Consider the following 17504-nt stretch of genomic DNA (forward strand, 5'->3'; position numbering starts at 1 on the left):
ATAATAAATGATCTCGAGGGAGAGAAGGAAGAGCAGGGCAGAGTTTTGGTTTTTGTATAGGATGACAGCACTCTCCCAGGGCATACTGCTTTGAGAAGCTGGGGAGGCACCAGGGTGGGGTTTGGTGGATAGGATATGACTAAGAGCAGAGGAACCTTAGAGAGATGTGCCTTGGGGAGGAACCTGGAGAAAAGAGAATGAGGGGAACCCAGTGGCCGCCCCTTTTTAAGAACAAGGTAGTTCTCCAGAGAAGCTACGAGACTGAATAATAGTAATTGTCTCCATTAGATCTAAAATTCAAAGAGATTTATGATAATTAAAGAGGTAAACTTATAACCAGATTTTGCCAAAACCTTTATAGGCTTATACCTCCTGATTTTAAATTCTTATTTGAAATCTGTGATCTAATCTGAATTAGTTTCCCAGGGCTACCACAGCAAATTCTCATAAACTAAGTGGTTTAAAAGAATAGAAATTTATCCTCTCGTGGTTCTGGAAGCTAGAAGTCTGAGATCAAGGCGTGGGGAGGGTGGTGCTCCCTCTGAAGCTTCTGGGAAGAATCCTGCCTTGCCTCTTCCTGCCCTCTGGTGGGTCCCTGGATGCCTTGGTGTTGTAGCTGTATCACTCTGATCTCTGCTTCTATTGTCACGTGACCTTCTTCCCTGTGTGTCTATGTATCCTCTCCTCTTCCTGTAAAGATGTCAGTTACTGGATTTAGGGCCCAACCTAATCCAGTATAATCTCAGTTTAGTTTAACTAATTATGTCTGCCTAAACCCTATTTCTAAATAAGCTCACATTTTGAAATTCTGAGTGGGTATGAATTTTGGGGGGACACTATTCAACACAATATACCAGTCATTGTCACTTAACTGATAGCAACTGGCAAAGGCCACAGGCCCCAATAATGTGCTTGCTAGCTAGTGATTTTTCCCTTTTCTTTACAGTAAACCCAGACAAACAAGATAATTGGAATAAGAATGAGACTAGGTTCTTACTCAAAATCTTGAATAAAATCCTAAAAGAAAATATCATTTAACTGTTCTTAAAAAATTGTTTTTGAAAAAAAAATTGTCTTTGAAGAGACTATGAATTATTTGGGAGAAATTTGAAGCGTAGAAAAAAGTTTTAAATTCCAGATATTACCCATTGTCTACCATTAATCAAAGTGAAATTTAAGATTGCCTATAATCTAAATGGTTAGATATTATATTTAGGATTAACAAGAAAATTCATTTGTGTTTGTGGCAGAAACATTTCTCATCCAAAACCCACTTGCTTTCTACATTCCCGTCGTTCAATTGATTGTGAGTAGATATAATGTGCATTACTTTAAGACCAGGCTGCAAGACGTAGGAGGGCCATTCAACCCACATTAGACTTTGCAAGAACAGGAAAGATGCCTTTATTGGGATACTTTGGGGTTGTTTGTTACTACATGAGAGCCTATTCAATCCTGGTTGATACATTGTCCCTTAAAGTTACTGTTTCGCATATAAGCTTTTATGAGTACATCTATCATTCTTAGCAAAAATGGATATTGAGCACTCTCTTTTATATAATTCCCAGACATCACTGGCTTGACAGTTAATGGCATCAAATTTAGCGTAACCTTTCTGTCATTTTTGACCCTTAAGAGTTTAAGTTGCTGTAGTGGTGTGTCTGTCTTAACAACGCTGGAAGATTGATAGAGAGCAGTTCTGATGCGTGATTCAGAGACATCACAGCCTTACAGCTCTGCCAGTGACTGCGTAGAGAACATTTCCTGGCACATAGTAGGCATTTAATAAACTTTTGTTGGACGACTGAAAATTGGAAGCATACATTAGAATAATGAGAGACGTTTAAATATCTATAGTTTTATTTTCAAATACCTTGGTTATTTAAATTTCAGTTACATATGATGATCAAAGGCAGTGGTTTTCCAATTTTATAGGAAATGGAATGCTTGTCCACTTGCTTAATTTAAAAAAAACACCAAAACTCCTTTTCTCCTGGTAAATTTGATGAAGTATAGAATAATATAGAGTACAAACATAGCCTCTGAAGTCAGACCAAGTTTTAAATTCTGGTTATACTTGTGTGAACTTCTTACGAGTTATTTTCAGTTCTCAATTTCACATTAGTAAAATTATGGTAATACTTACATTATAGACTATTATAATAAAGGAGAAGATATATTTAAAATGCTTAAAACAGCACCTGCCACATGATTAAGTTTTGAATGAGTATATTATTGTACGTAAATACATGTGGGTATACACACGCACACACATAGTCAATCCTCATTATGTGCAGATTCTGTATTTGTGAATTCGCCTACTCACGAAAATTGATTTGTAATCACAAAACCAATACTCATGGCACTTCACCATCATTTGCAGATGTGTGCAAAGTGGTGGGGAATTTGAGTTGTCCCATGCAGATGTTCTCAGCTGAGGCTGACAAGGCAACACTGCCTTCTTGTTTCAGCTTTCACACTGCAATCTGTTTAGTGCCAGATTTTTCTCATTTTTGTGTTTTTTGTTGAGGATTTTGCTATTTAAAATGCATCCCCCGGGGTAGTGCTGAAGCCTTGTCTGGTGGTCCTAAGAGGAAGAAGGCGGCGATGTGCCTTACAGGGAAAATATAGGTGTTTAGATAGGCTTCGCTCAGGCACGAGTTATAGTGCTGTTGGCTTTGATTAAATGTCAATGAACCAAAAATGTATATTACCTAAGGTGTCTTTAAACGGAAGGACACATAAAACAAGGCTCTATATTGATCAGTTAACCAAAATGCTTATAGCCACAGGCTCACAGAACCTAACCCTGAATTTCCCCAAGAAGCAAAGGTTTTTGTGTTCTCGGAGACTTTGTAAAGAACGTAACTACTGTAAGTAAGAATTGACTGGAACAAAAGTTATATTCATTACATTTATAAAAACTAAGTTTCGAGAAGTCTGTTCATCTCTCACAATGAAAGAAAAATACGTAATATTTTAAAGATTCTCAGTGTGACAAAACTGTAGCTGAGAAGGCAGAATCTGACTTGATAATCGAATTATGACCACAAATGATAATTGTAAAGATATTACATCAGAACATCGCATTCATTGTTTCACTTAATCTTCGTTAAAAAACACGAAGTATAAAGTATTATTGTCTCAGTTTTACTGATGAGGAAACTGAGACTGAGGGTAAAGCGACTTGCCTGGTCTTACCTAGTAATGTACATAAGTGGGACTTGAAGCTGGGACCGAATCGCAGGTTTTAGGACCTTTCCTCGATCTCTAGGTGGTGATAAATAATGCTTCATGAGGATCGACAGATTTTCACTCACCTAATGAACAGCACAATTCAAACTCCAAGGCTTTCACTCAGATGATTGTAAGCAACAATGACAGATATTTCTAAACCTTAAATCGAGTATTTCTCATTTGTGGGAACAATGAACAAGGTGGGAAAAGGAACAGATAAGCAATGATCTCGTTCACTCTGCTTGTCTTGTGTGTAAGTGTGTTTATCCTGTATTCCTCTTCTGAAATCCTGTTGGTTCTCTTCTTTCTTTCCTTATTTCCTGTTGAAAAGGAGAGAGACGGAGCTTCAGAATTTTTCCATAAATTTCTTTGCCAGACACAGAATTGCTTCTTTGAGTTCTCTGTTGAATGAATAAAGATCAGGGTATTCTAGATCTTTTTGAAAGTTACATAAATTCAAATTTTGAATAATGTATGCACTCCAGGTTCAGTCAGCACCTCATATTTGCATATAAGATTTTATATACCATGGCAGTCCTATCACCTGACAGGTTGTTTGGTTTGCCTGGAATAACCTGTGTAGATACTTGTTTTAACAGATGCAAACAATAGTTTGTCAAACAGGCAGATCTTCACAGCAATGCATTTTCTTTTAAATTAGGAAAGCTAGCATGTTCTAAGGCATAGTCTCTAGATCAATGCATTTGTTCAAATGATGTCTTATAAATACAAGTTATAGATTCATAGAATTTCTGAGCTTGAAGGTGCTTAGCAAACATCATTTCAATCATCTTATTTTCCCAATGATGAGACTTAGGCCCAGAGAGGTGAAGTCACTTGCCCAAGGTGATAACCAGTCTTTGATGCCGAAGAGGCTTCTCCTCACTTGCAGTAATCGTTCCATGGTGGCATGCTGTGGGAGACCACACGAATCAGGCTGCTGACTCCCCTACAGTGAATAGGGTTTAAATGAATTAGCAGTGTCAGGTGAACTAAGTTCTTCTGGCTGCTTCTTTTGTACACAGGATCATAAGAGGCTTGGAACAATGGTCAGGTTAAGGCTGCTGTCTTTTTGTTTGATATTTGATAACCAGTAAATCAAAGGATCGATGACCGGATAGAATTAAAGATTTCAGCAATGAGGCTACTGCCCAGGTGATTTTCACAAATCCTTTCACATCCTTCAAACTCACTTTTCTTTTTTGGGTGATCAAATAGTGATATAAGACAGTTGATTTCAGCAACTTTTTTTGTGTGTGTGTGTGAGGAAGATTTCCCTGTGCTAACATCTGTTGCCAATCCTCCTTTTTTTTTTTGCTTGAGGAAGATTAGCCTTGAGCTAACATCTGTGCCAGGCTTCCTCTACTTTGTACCTTGGATGCCTCCACAGCATGGCTGATGAGTGGAGTAGGTCTGCACCTGGGATCTGAACCCACAAACCCCAGGCTGCCGAAGTGGAGCGCCTGAAACTTTAACCACTGTGCCATGGAGGCGGCTTCCTCAGCAGCTTTTATGATGTGTTTATACCGTTATTCCAGAAAGTACTCTTTAGCACATTTTTATGAAGGAATATAATAGAACAATAAAGTAATCAATTTCCTGTGCTTACTCTGAAACTATCCATAGGAGATGTGGTCAGGACTTGGAATCCATTCACAGAATGCATTACTATTCAGAGAAAACCATGACTGAGAGATTTTCTAGCAACAGCTCTTACAGCATTTATTAAAGATAAGAACCCTAAAACTGTCTAGTCTATGCAATTGAGAAGGCATTTGAAAAATAAGCATTCCACCTGCAATAATTGATAGTAAATGTCCCAAAGTGTATTCTCAGCCTTTGAAATATCTATATATTTTAAACATCAGCCTCAAAAGTCTTGCTTAACACTCAGTTTGGTTTCTTTAATATTCAGATGCAATAAATGTGAATTACTGGATAGCACTTGAGTGCAATAAATATCATATTTTTACATTTTTTAAATCAATTTAAATTACTTCTGTCCTCTAGCCCTGAAGATTGATTAGAAGCCCCATCTCAGTCATTCTCTGGGGTACCCTCTCCCTCTTTAGGGCCACACAGGGGCCTAGAGGCACGTGGGTTTCCTCAAAGAAGTGTCCCAGTCTGTGGGCTCTGGCTCCTTTGTGATCACCCAGGATGCTGTCGCGTGCTGGGCCTCCCAGGGCTGCCTCAGAAGTGGGTCTCACTCACCCGTCTCCCTATGCAGGCTGACACATTCCTTCAGGTCAGTGACATCCACTCATGGTTTCATCGCCTCCATTCCAAGCTAGGCTATAGAAGAAAAGGCCAAGGCCCCATGCGGACATTCCTGGGGGCGGTCCTGCCACCTTGGACACACTATTTTTAAGGTGCCTGGGTCTCTATCCATGATTGCAACCCTCTTTTTCCCTAGTCCCTAAGAAGCCAATTACTTTCCTGACATCAGCCATGTCCCTCTTTGACAGCCAGATCCCTTTGCCTCTCAGACAGCCCAGAATAAATGCATTTGTCCGTTCTCTCCTGGAAGTAGGAAAAAACAGACTTCAAGGCTCAGCTCTCAGCTTGGAATGCAATGGAAAACACCTCTCATTTTACTCAATGAGTCTATAGAAAATCAATGCAATTAATTTCTCGATAGGTTATTCTGCTCTATAAATTATCGTGTGACACAGACACTAAGCAAGTTTACCTGTCTGAAAACACAAAGATGAAATTTCATGTTCTCTTACTCTGCTCTCAGCCTTCAGAAGCTGCTTCTCCTGTGTAGGATTTCCTGCTGAGTGGCTTTCTTCAAGTGTCTGTTGAGCACACACTAGTTTACAGCTTTAATTGTAAATCCACCCAAGGCTTTCAAGAGGATTTTAGCCACTTGAAGTATGATGAATTGCCAAGGTGAGATTAAAGGACTCAGCTAAGTCGTGGCAATCCCTTCTGGAGGCAGCTGTTCTTGTTGGTGACACTGGCCAAAGACAGCATCGGGGAGTCCCGAGCACCGTCCTCAAAATTGAAAGATACAGGACTGTGGCAGTCAAGAGCCCTCGGTCGTTGGAGGGGGTGATAGCTGATCTGTGCCACCTGTTGAGGTCACTTAACTGAGACACAGGAGACTGGGGTAAAAGCCCTACTCATGGATTCTTGCTGTAATTCTGTCCTGATTAGTGCAAAGTGCTAATCGTTAGCATCTTCATTTTGCTTTTCAGTCAACAGAACAGATGAATCTTAGTACCTGGACCTTCCATTTCTAGTTAGTAAAACTAACATATCGAGAATGCTCATGGGCAGGGGAGGTGAGAACTAACTGTGGCACATATGTGAACATTCTATTTGATTTTTCTTAACACAAAGAGGAGGTTGTTTTTAGTCAAAATAAGTCAGAAAGAAAGATGTTTATACGTCTGATTAGTCCTGATGATTTAATGTTTAAGAATTTTACTTTGTAAAAGATGTTATCTTTCATCCAGAGACGAGGATATAGAATGAGGTGTATCTAGAAATTCATGGAATCTTGAGTTACCTTCTCACCCATGTCTCTGTTTCCAGTAAAATTCCACTTAATTCCAAGTCCCATCATCTGGTGTGGTTTAAATGCTCTTGCCTCCACCTCTGGGTATCAATAATGCTCACATTCCACAACGTCCCTCAGTGACCCCTCCCAGGGCAGGAAGCGTGTCAGCATTATGCATCAGCTCCCTTAAGCCACCTCTCCTCTAAAGACCTGCTGTTCCAGGCTCAGTCTGTTCCCTTCTTTAGCAGCTTTGTAAAACAGCTGGCCACCAGTCCCAGGGAATTCCGTAATCCTCTGTGTGTCTCAAGAGTTATTAAGTTGTACTTCAGCTTCCCCACTTCTGGCTAAGTAATTCCTAATCCTTCAACCATCACTCAGGCACCTTTCTTCCCTAATCCATCACTCTGGCTCTTGCATGTGCTCCCTATTGTTCTGCACATTCTGCTTGCTGTGGTAGCTGCAGACTTATGACCAGCTCCATGGGAGACTCTCTACCCGGAGGCGAGCTTTTCTGACCTGCTCCTGCCACGCGCCGTCCTTGCCTCACTCGCACCACATTCCCAGTCTTTCTGGGTCAGCCTCTGCACCAGTTTGGCAGAACTGATGCCAGGGTGGGACAGTGGAAAATCACAGGGTAGGAGTTAGGAGATCCGTGCTCCAGTCTTAGTTTTTTTCTCTGTGGCCAGGATCTTTGGGAGCTCACAGGCACTTTTAAGCCTCACAGCAAGCATATGGCATTGAACCACTAGCCACATTTTATTTTAAGAAGCCATATAGTTAAAAACCTCATCCTGAGTTGTGGTTTGATTTTCTTTTAAAACCCATGTTATTTTCTCTCTACCTATTGCCTCTTATGATTTTTTTTTTGTAGAAAGCACATAGATTTCTGTAGAATTAATGAAACATAATAAAATAGTTCTGTGAAATTAGTTAAAAAATATTTCCATTCCCAATTTCAAGCTCCATGAAGACTAGGGTGGTGCTGTATGCCTGATGGGGAACACAGTGTACCCCATATAGTTGGATCTATGAAACGTGAGAACACAGATGCTTGCTAAGATTGAGGCGAAAGCGAGGCCCTTGCCAAATGATGTCCCTCCGGTCTGAAGATCCCCAACCCTGGCTGCACACTAGAAGCACTTGCAAAGCTTTTAAACCTACCATTGCCCAGCCCCCACCAAGGGGTTCTGATTTCATTGGCCTGGGGTGGGGCCTAAAGTCCATACGTGTTTAAGATGTTAACCCTCAGGTGATTTTAACTCTCAGCCAGGGAGGAGAACCACTGAACCCTAATTCAGTGCTTTCCAAATTTAATTTGCATATGAGTCACCTGAAGCTCTTATAAATAGATTCTCATCCAGCAGTCCGGGGTTGGACCTGAGATTTGCATCTCCAATAAATTGCCAGATGATGCTGATGCTCTTGTCTGTGGAGAGCACTCGGAGTAGCAAGTTTTAAGCAGCTTCACCCTCATTGGTTGTTAATGGCATCCTCGTCCTAAAAATCCTTCAGTAGAAATCATTTATATTCTCTCCCATGCACTCTCTTTTGGCTGTATTTGCATGGCATTGAAGTGTGCAATTTGTGGTCAAGCAGTAGTTAAATTAACGATTATGGATGATACATCTAAATAATTCAGGCTCTGGGTAGGCTTCTATTCCTCTGGAGACTGAATTAACCTAATGATCTTCTAACATTTTTCTGCCGAGTCTTATCTCGCCTAAAATGTCTTCCTTGTTTAGTCACCCTCTGCCCACCAACCTCCTTGCTCACTGTGAGAAGAGTGGTGTGAGGCAAAGGTCTGGAAACTCCAGGGATTCGAGAACCTGCTTGCTTTAGCATTTGAGACTCTGGATTCCCTTGGTCCAAGTGATGGGAGACCTCACATGATGAAGCAAAGTGGCTCCATTTTTCTCACAATCTGAGAGATTTTCTCATAATCTTCGGGACGCTCTAGAGTTGCTTTGAGGTTTTGTAGAGCTGGCTCAGAATAGCGTCAAACCTGCAGATTTAGCACTTTCCAAGAGGCAGTTAAGATAAAGCATTTTCTTTCTAGATTAAATCCAAATAGATATATGCAAAACATATGCATAGCTAATATTCATAGCTTTGTATACAAAATAGAGGCAATTTTCGTGACCTGCAAACTGTGGGTTATTAAGGCCAGTGTCACTTTTAGGGACATATGCATAAGGTAACTCAAAACAGGTTGACTGGAGAAACCAGGACATCCATTTCTGGGGGAGGCGTGCTGGCTGAGGGTGGACGAGAGAAGCGTAGATGCATGTGTTCTACCCAGGGCGCAGGACCAACGCTGACTTCCTAAAATGACTTCTAAAGTGTCAGCTTCCTTCCAGCCCAGGCCAAAAGGCCACCGTCTTTCTGTGTCTTCCTCCAAACTTAGCATGCACTTTATCTTGGCTGTGCTCTGGCACTGATCACTTTTCTCATCTTTGAATCCTCTATAAATATTCATAGGTTATAAGAAATGATCCAGGAAGCTGGCTCTCTGTTTGAATAGCTGATGCTGCTGGCTAAGTAAATCACACCCATTCTTGGGCGTGGAGTATGGATTAGGTGAAGCTGGGAATGCTGGCAGAATGAAAAGAACAAGAGCTACTCTCAGTTCCCAGGTTTCAGCTCCCCAGTCCCCCTGCCCCCTCTCACACTGCTGCTTATGGTCTGGGTGCTGCCCTCCAGCTCACTACTCCCAGGATGGGTCCTGCTGGGGGCCGGGACAGGGGTGGCAGTGGGCCTTGAGTGCCTGTCAGGGAAGCCCACTCTGTCCTCCTGGGATTGGCCTCTTGTCTGAGGTTTATGAGGAAAGGCATTTCTATCAGGGCCCAATTAGCAGGGCATTGATTCTTGCTCAAGCAATAAGGAAAGAATATAGGAGGATGATGTCATAACTCTTAGTGTCCAAACAACTTAGTATTTATGTCCTAATAACTTACCGGCCATCTGAAAAAATAACACACATATATTGAAATAAAACTTAACATTTGTATTTCATTCTTAAATAACCACACTTCCTAATGGATGCCTTTGACTGTTGGGCACTGCTTAACTTCTGAAATCTTAGAATTAGATTGGACCTTGTCACCTTTGTTTCCTGTTCCTCACTGATTGGCTGGATGATGGGAGGTACACAGCGGCCTCCAAAAATCCAGTTCATAGGAATATAAACTCATTGAAAGGATTGTATCATCTAATGTTGAAACTGGAAACTCCCTTGAGATAGTGGTTCCCGCAGTGTCTGACAGATGTACTGTGCTTTTCTCAGAATTGTAAAATGTCTTATGGCTCCTGTAGGTTCCTGGCAACATCCCAGGGCGCCTCTGCACAGAGTTTGGGAACTGTGACCACAAACAAAGGTTTGACTGAACTCAGAGAGAGTAAAGCACCTTAACTGAATCCTGTTTGAAGGCTGAACGCCATGAACATGTTACACCCACAATGCAAAGTGTTTTTGAGATCAGTCTGGATGGAGAGGATGCTTCATATCATCCTAGCAGAATGTCCTAAAGTGGAACCATCATTCTCTTACGTAGACAGCTTTATGGAGAACAAACTATTCTCCTCCTTCAACAAGAATATTTATTTAACACACACGATGTGCCAGGCCTAATTCTGGGCCGTTGGGATACATCAGTGGACAAAATAAAGAGCCTGTCCTCAGGGAACTTACATTCCGTCCTCCTGTTTTCAATGCCTAGAAGAACGTGGAGCGTCAGAGCGTTAGGATGCTTTTGTCAAACAACATGAGCAGGTTATAAAGGGACTCTTATCTCCTCTCAAATTCTATTTCATGGCTTATTTTCAAAGATTAAGATTCTGCAGAAAGCAGTCATACTTAAGATATTTTGAACCTAATCAGTGACTGAAACTAGAGGGAATTATTCTATATTAATGAAAACCAATGATCTATGAATGCTATATTAATGAAGACTGATGATACATGAATGCAGCGAGGGCGAGGAAGCAAGTCCGTTAATAGGCTGATTACACTTAGAGTGTTGATGCAAAATTGAATTGGAATGATGGTTCTGCTAAGTCACCCTCATCTTTGTTTATTCTCAAGAAGTGTTTAATGGCACATATTTTGGAACATGAGGTATTTTGTAGTGTTGTTTAATTTCCTTCATGGCACAGAAGAAACAGCACATGGATTTTTCTGTCTTGCGGCCTCCAATGGCAGAATTCACTTCCAAATATATGATATGAGAAGGAAAAGAGCTACTTCATTTTATCTAAATAATTAGAGCCGTTCGGGGATTCCTGTACAGGGGGAAAACAGCTTTTTCCTGGACGTATTGGAGAAAGAGGAGAAGCTGGGGTTTTGCATCGTATTCTGACTGAGCCAGCTTTTCCCAACCCATTTTCCCCCAAATCAAAAATAAATTAGTAAATAAATCACTTCAAATAAAATCTTCTGAGATTTAATTTAAGACCTGGTTGTGCCACCACAAGTCCCCAAAGCAGTGTTTTCTGGACTTTGCACTAGAATAAGTTAGCATGAAATGTGGCCTATATGTAAGTAGTAAAATCAAAATGTTTTCACTCTGCATCAGGGAGTGTATACCCGTGAGTATAGGACAAATCGCCCATGATCCACGACTTAGAAACTGCCATTGGCAAGATGCTGATTTATAGCCCTCTAGTCTTTATATGTAGTTTTATTTGTGTATGTATAATTTAAGAATAAGTAATTTGGTTTATATCCTATGTCTAAACCACGTCTTTTAGTTTTCATTGTTTCCTGAACATTTCTCCAGGTCACCAAATATTTTCTCGAAAACATGTATTTGGTTACTGCATGGCATTGCAGAGGGTAGATGTCTGCAATTTATTTAATCCGTCCCCAGTTAGGATCATTTAACTTGTTTTTAATCCTGTAAATTAAGTTTAATGAAACCATCAAAGATTTAAAATTTAGCTATCATAAGCCATTTATTAAAACATGAAAATCCCTCGAGTTGATATTAAGTGATATTTACTAGTGTTTTTCTTCATTTGTTCATCACATGTTCATTGAGCATCTACCACCTAGACAAGAAGCACTGGCCTCTGTCCTTGAGAAGCACAAAGGAAATCCACATTTTTTTTTGAGGGGGGTCAAGATTAGCCCTGAGTTAACATCTGCCGCAAATCCTCCTCTTTCTTGCTGAGGAAGACTGGCCCTGAGCTAATATCCGTGCACATCTTCCTCTACTCCATATGTGGAACGCCTGCCACAGCTTGGCTTGCCAAGCTTTGTGTAGGCCTGCACCGCTGAAACCCTGGCCATCAAAGCAGGACGTGCGAACTTAACTGCTGCGCCGCCGGGCCGGCCCCAGGAAATCTACATTTTGAGCCCCGACTTTGAGCGGTTGACATTGAGCTGAGGCATTTACCTGTAAAAGAGGCTGCACTGTTTGGAGACGGAGCTGTCGATCTACACTGACAGCTGCCTCCTCAGCCAGGCACTGCAAGGGCCAGTCAAATTTAACTGTCAACTGCATTTGCAAAAAAAACAGTGATACTTGCTGAAGAATTCCTGCTGTCGTTAATTTGATTTAGGGTAGGAAGAAAAGAGAGAAAAGGAAGGCAGTTTGTCACTGGGACTGGAAATCAGCAAAATTGTTTTAGAGAAAGTGCATATTTCCAAATAATCGCCACTGGGAACAGACGTGGGAGCCTGAGAAACGTCTTCTGACTCTGGAGTCAGTCTCTGTGTTTATTTGGCCTGTCACTCCCTCGGCATTGTGGGAACACAGTCCGCATTGGAATATGGTGCTGGTCTTCGAGTCAGAAGACCTGGGTTTTGCCATTTCCTTTGCTGCTTATTAATTAGAAGGTCCTTTGCTGATTGATTTATCTCCCTCCACTTGAAGCTGCCCCGTTGGTCAAACAGGATTTTAGGATAACTTTAAGAAAATACATGGAACAGACATAAGAGAATAAACTACCCAATGCGATATAACTCGGAAGAATTAGTATCATGGATAAGAATGCCTTAGGTAAGAAAACTATATACTTTAAAATGAGTAAATTTCTGGAACTATTTCAAAAGCCCCAAATCCTTTGTGAGAGCAGACTTATTTTTGTTATCCTAAAGCCTAGAAAGCATCAGGAATGAGTGAAAGAAGGAGAGAGAAAGGAGAAAGGGAGGAAGGGAGAAAATAAAGAGGGAGAGAGAGAAGGAGATGTCAGTGGAAGCGCCACATGTGGAATTGAAGGGCGCCCTGTGGCTGTGGTCCAGAAGGCAGACAGGTGGGTGAGAATAGCATTGCCAGCTGGCTGTGTGGTCTCCTTCTCTGGCTGAGGACCCCCATTCACGGTCTGATAAGTATGCTTTGAGATCTATTGGCAGATCCTGTCTGCTTGGTTGCAAGTGTACTTGCTCTAGTCTCCTGAAAAATTATTTGCAAACTTTTCACGAATTCCTGTTTTACCAGTGTGATGTTAAATCAAGTCTGACCCCAGAAGCCAGGGTGAGCAACTCATTCCAGTTTGCCCAGGACTTTCCCTGTTTTAGCACTGAAAGACCTGTGTGCTGGGAGCCCTGTCAGTCCCAGGTAAACTGCAGTGACGGTTGGTACCATACCGGAAGCTTGGAGTGAGGACTTGGATGCTGTGATAAATGAATCAGAGTAAATGGCTTCCTGTTTGAAAGTAAAATTTCCAGAATGATGTGCATAATTTGCACTCTCTGACTCATATAGAAATAGGCCACCCCAGCAAATGGACAGAACACTGTCTTTCAAAATGTCCAGTTGATTCCAGAAGAAGATGGAGACTGAGATGTGTGTCTACACTTTGACATGTTGCCCTTCCACAATTTAGCCTTCACCCCCCGCCAGAATCTTGTCATTTATTTGCTAGTACTTATATTGTCTAGTACAGCAGCTAGCTACACAATTTAGAAGAAACAAGAAAACTCTTGATTACCAGTGTGCTTCACTCACTTCTCATGTGGAGAGCATCCATTCATTCATTCATTCAGCAAAAGGCATGGGATATATACCGTGTGTCTGCCACCCTGCATGGTGCTGGCATCACGGAGGGTCTGACTGTACACAGGGTCGCCTTACAGAATGGGGACACGTTCCGAGAGAAGGACACAGGGGCTGCTCTGGAAATATTTTTGTCCTTAGATCAACTGCGGTTATTCTCCCAGGAAGAAACAAATGTAGGACAGAGATACATATTATTTGAGACTGTTACTCAAGACAGCTTACCCAACAACCTGCAAATAGCTGTTGGGAAACTGCTCCTTGACAAACATTATGCGAGGCAATAAAAGGATATTGAAAATTATTCCAGTGTCAAGTGACTCTTAGAAATCAAGTTTGGGAGACTGACTTGCTTCAACTGTCTCAAGCATCAGAACAATTTGAATTTCTTTTAGTTACTCTGAACTGGCTACAGATCCATGATCTTTTATTCAAAATGTGTGGGGCCGAATGCATTTTGAAAATCAGAAATGTCAGGGTTTTTGATATGTAATAAGATACATGTACCATATATTATGTTCCTGTGGATCTGAGACAGCACTCCATGATCAAAGGTATTAATAATCCTATCGCCACGTGTAGGAATGTTTACACTAATTGACATGTGTAAATACTATAAATAGCCTTGTGTGAATTCAGGTCAGGTTTTGATGACAAATGAATGATGAAGAAAAATTTGAATTTCAGAGATTTTTGAATTTTTCCGAATTGAAATAAGGCATTGTGGACATGTGCTAGAGTAGGGAGCAAACACAAAAGTATCAAGTGTCAAAGTATTAGGTTTATGATTTAATTTTCCTCACACACGCGCGCGCACACACACGACTAATATTATAAGGTGGTTTAGAGAAATGCCAAGTGAGTCATGCAGTCAGTAAGTGCTCTGTGAGTTCAGAAGAGAGAGAACTGCTTCTTGCTGAGGTCGTCAAGGCCTCCGAGAGCAGATGGGCTGGAGGAGCATCCTGCAGGACAGGGGTTTGTTGTGCGGAGAGGGAGGGTACAGAGCAGCAGACCAGGCTGGTGCCAGGGCCAGTCAAATGTAGGTGGCACAACATCTCAACAGCTCAATGTGCATTTGGGTTTCTATATGGGGAAAGGGGTCAGAATTTGCTGTTAAACTTTTACGATATTAGCTAAGAGTAGCTAATTACATTAGCTGCTGTTTTAGAAATTCTTTTATATCTCGGTGAAATGGGAAAATCGACTGGAGTTTTAAGAAAATACCAAGTAATTATTATTCCTCTTCATTTCATGGATAAAGATGTGACATTTTGGTTATTGCCTACGAAAAAATTTGCCTCATTGTTGTTGAATGTAATGTTTGACTTTCTTTTATGTGAAGATCTAAGAAGGCTTTCTTTTACAGTCATTTTCAAACTAAAACTGGCCCTGTTTAGATCAGTGGTTCTCAACATTGACTGTCCTTTGGAAATATGGATCCAGGTGGGAGGGAGGGAAGTGTTAAAAGCATTCTGATGCCTGGCTTCTAGCAAAAGATTCTGATCTCATTGGTCTGGGGAACAGCCTGGACATAGAGATTTTTAAAGCTCCTGGTGAGTCTAATATTCATCCAAGGTTGAAAACTACTGATTTTGATGAATTAACTCTTGGTCTTAAGTAGTACATAGGGGAGGTGAAGTCAGTATTTAGCTAAATATATTTGCAGTGAGAATGAAAACATAAAGCATGACATTAAAATAAAAATTAACTATTCATCAACTAAAGGGTTTTGTTAAAAACATGTTTTTAAACCAAAGGATAATCTTTATCCTACTTTGTATGCATTTTATTAGAATAATAAACTTTTTTCAAAGAAACATGCGTGTTATGGTCCATGCACGCACACAGATTTAGCTTTATAACCTGGACACTGCTCTCCTCCCATAGTACCTTGCTATTTGGCATCCAGTTGAAGCCAAAAAAGAGAGGGAGCTTCTACAATCTGTTCCATCCCCAAACTATGAGTTTTAAAGAGATGGTGAGCCTGAATTCTAACCTTGTGGAAACCAGAGACTCCAGAGATTTGCCAAAGGTCACGCAGCTCATTGGTGGTGGAGTCCAGCCCAACTTTGATTACTGACTGATTCAAATCTGTTACCGCTCCCCCCTCATGCTACTTCGTCTGTTTGCCTTTGTATGGAATGTAAACTGGGTTGAGATTGGTGAAGACGGTTGGAAACAGAAGCATAAGAGAAACTTTCAGACAGTACACAGGGCAGTAGAATTATTTAAGAGGAGAAGCTACAATACAGATGCAGCATCTAACTACTTTCTCATGCGCAAGATAAGATTATCTTGTTTGGTGAATATTCTACTGTGCATCACTCCTGCCAGCATATGGTATATAAAGTACCAATTGATAAAATCCACTGTGAAATGTTTTTTTAGGGCCCAGTTTAGAGAAAAGTAAATTATGCTTCAAGCGTCAAAGTTCATTCAGGTTGCCAAGATTTGATATATTTTCCATTGCCACCGAAAACACTAGGCAGCTATACGTCTTCAGAAATTGATAACAATGCAAGAAACTTTGGAGGCAAGATCCAATTTCCTTCAGAAAAGTGGATAGAAGTCTTTTCATATACAGGTTCACTGCCTATTGTAGTTTTTTTTTTTTTTGGCATTTCTCAGTCACAACAGAATGATACTGGGTGGATGCTAGGATGGCGTGGCCCACGTGTGAGCTTTAATTTTACATAATGCTTTGTGACTGAATCTAGCAATGAGGCTTTTAGGAGACATGTTATTTCTCTAAGGCCCTGTAGAAATATACCATTAGGTTTCATCCATGCTGGCTAAAACTTTCCTGTCTGATGAAATCTCGGGGTAGAGAGGAAAAGACTTTCTTGAGATATTGTCACAATACAAGCATTTTTTGAATTAAAATGTCATTTAGCAAGTATTTACTTCTGTATCAGTTACTTAATCTAAAAAATAAAAGCCCACACAAAAGTTGCTTGAAAGCTTGCGGAGTTAGGTAGTTCCTGAACTTGTTGTTGAGGTACCGGCGTCTCCTTGGAATGACTCTAATTTTCATGGTTTTGTCAGCTGCCCTCCACATCACAGAGGCAAAAACCAAACAGAAGGCCCTGCTGTGTTGCATTATGACTTATGGGCCATGTGAGAATTCAGATTTCTTTTTTTCTCCAAAGTATTGGGATCAGAAATTTTTAAAAATTAAATCCTATATAAAATACAAAGGTGACTAGGTCCAGCAAAAAAAAAAAAATCCCTCTGGTTATTAAAAAGTATGAAGAGTCCTTAGGCATATTGAAAGGAACCTTGCCTTAGAAATTAAGGATTTGGTTTGGAGTCTTGCCTTTATCTGACTAAATATGTCACTTTCTGTAAATCATTTGACATCTCTGAAATCCACCGACTAAGAAATGGGACAGTAATCTGAATCATTGTAAGGATGAAAGCAACTTGTATGTTGTAATGCGTTCAAAAGTTATTTTTACTTTCTGTTAGGAGACTCCTTCAAGTTAGGTTCTCTCTTTTCTGGACGATAAATAACTGTAAGCTCACAGTGGAATGTGTTAAATTAATAGCTGGGCATGTGCACTGTGAAAATAGTGATATGATGCCTTTTCAGTTTAGATCGGCAACATCCGCTCTATAATGTTCGTCTTTTGGTCTTTTAAAAAAATGTTGTACTTTCAGCATCAATTTTAGCAGATATAGGTTGAAAATAACCTATCACAATAAATGGAAATAACTGACTAAAATTAGCAGGATTTTGTCAGTTGGTACAATCCATGTCACTGAAA

General features: G+C 40.6%; 1 protein-coding gene across 3 annotated transcripts in view; it reads left to right on the plus strand.

The window, feature by feature from the left end:
- ZMAT4 (zinc finger matrin-type 4) overlaps positions 1 to 17504 on the plus strand; it is a 317539-nt gene that overhangs the window by 180240 nt on the left and 119795 nt on the right. The gene's annotated exons all lie outside the window — the stretch shown is intronic.

This window comes from Equus quagga, chromosome 22 (genome assembly GCF_021613505.1).
Source record: "Equus quagga isolate Etosha38 chromosome 22, UCLA_HA_Equagga_1.0, whole genome shotgun sequence".
NCBI classification, from domain to species: Eukaryota; Metazoa; Chordata; class Mammalia; order Perissodactyla; family Equidae; genus Equus; species Equus quagga.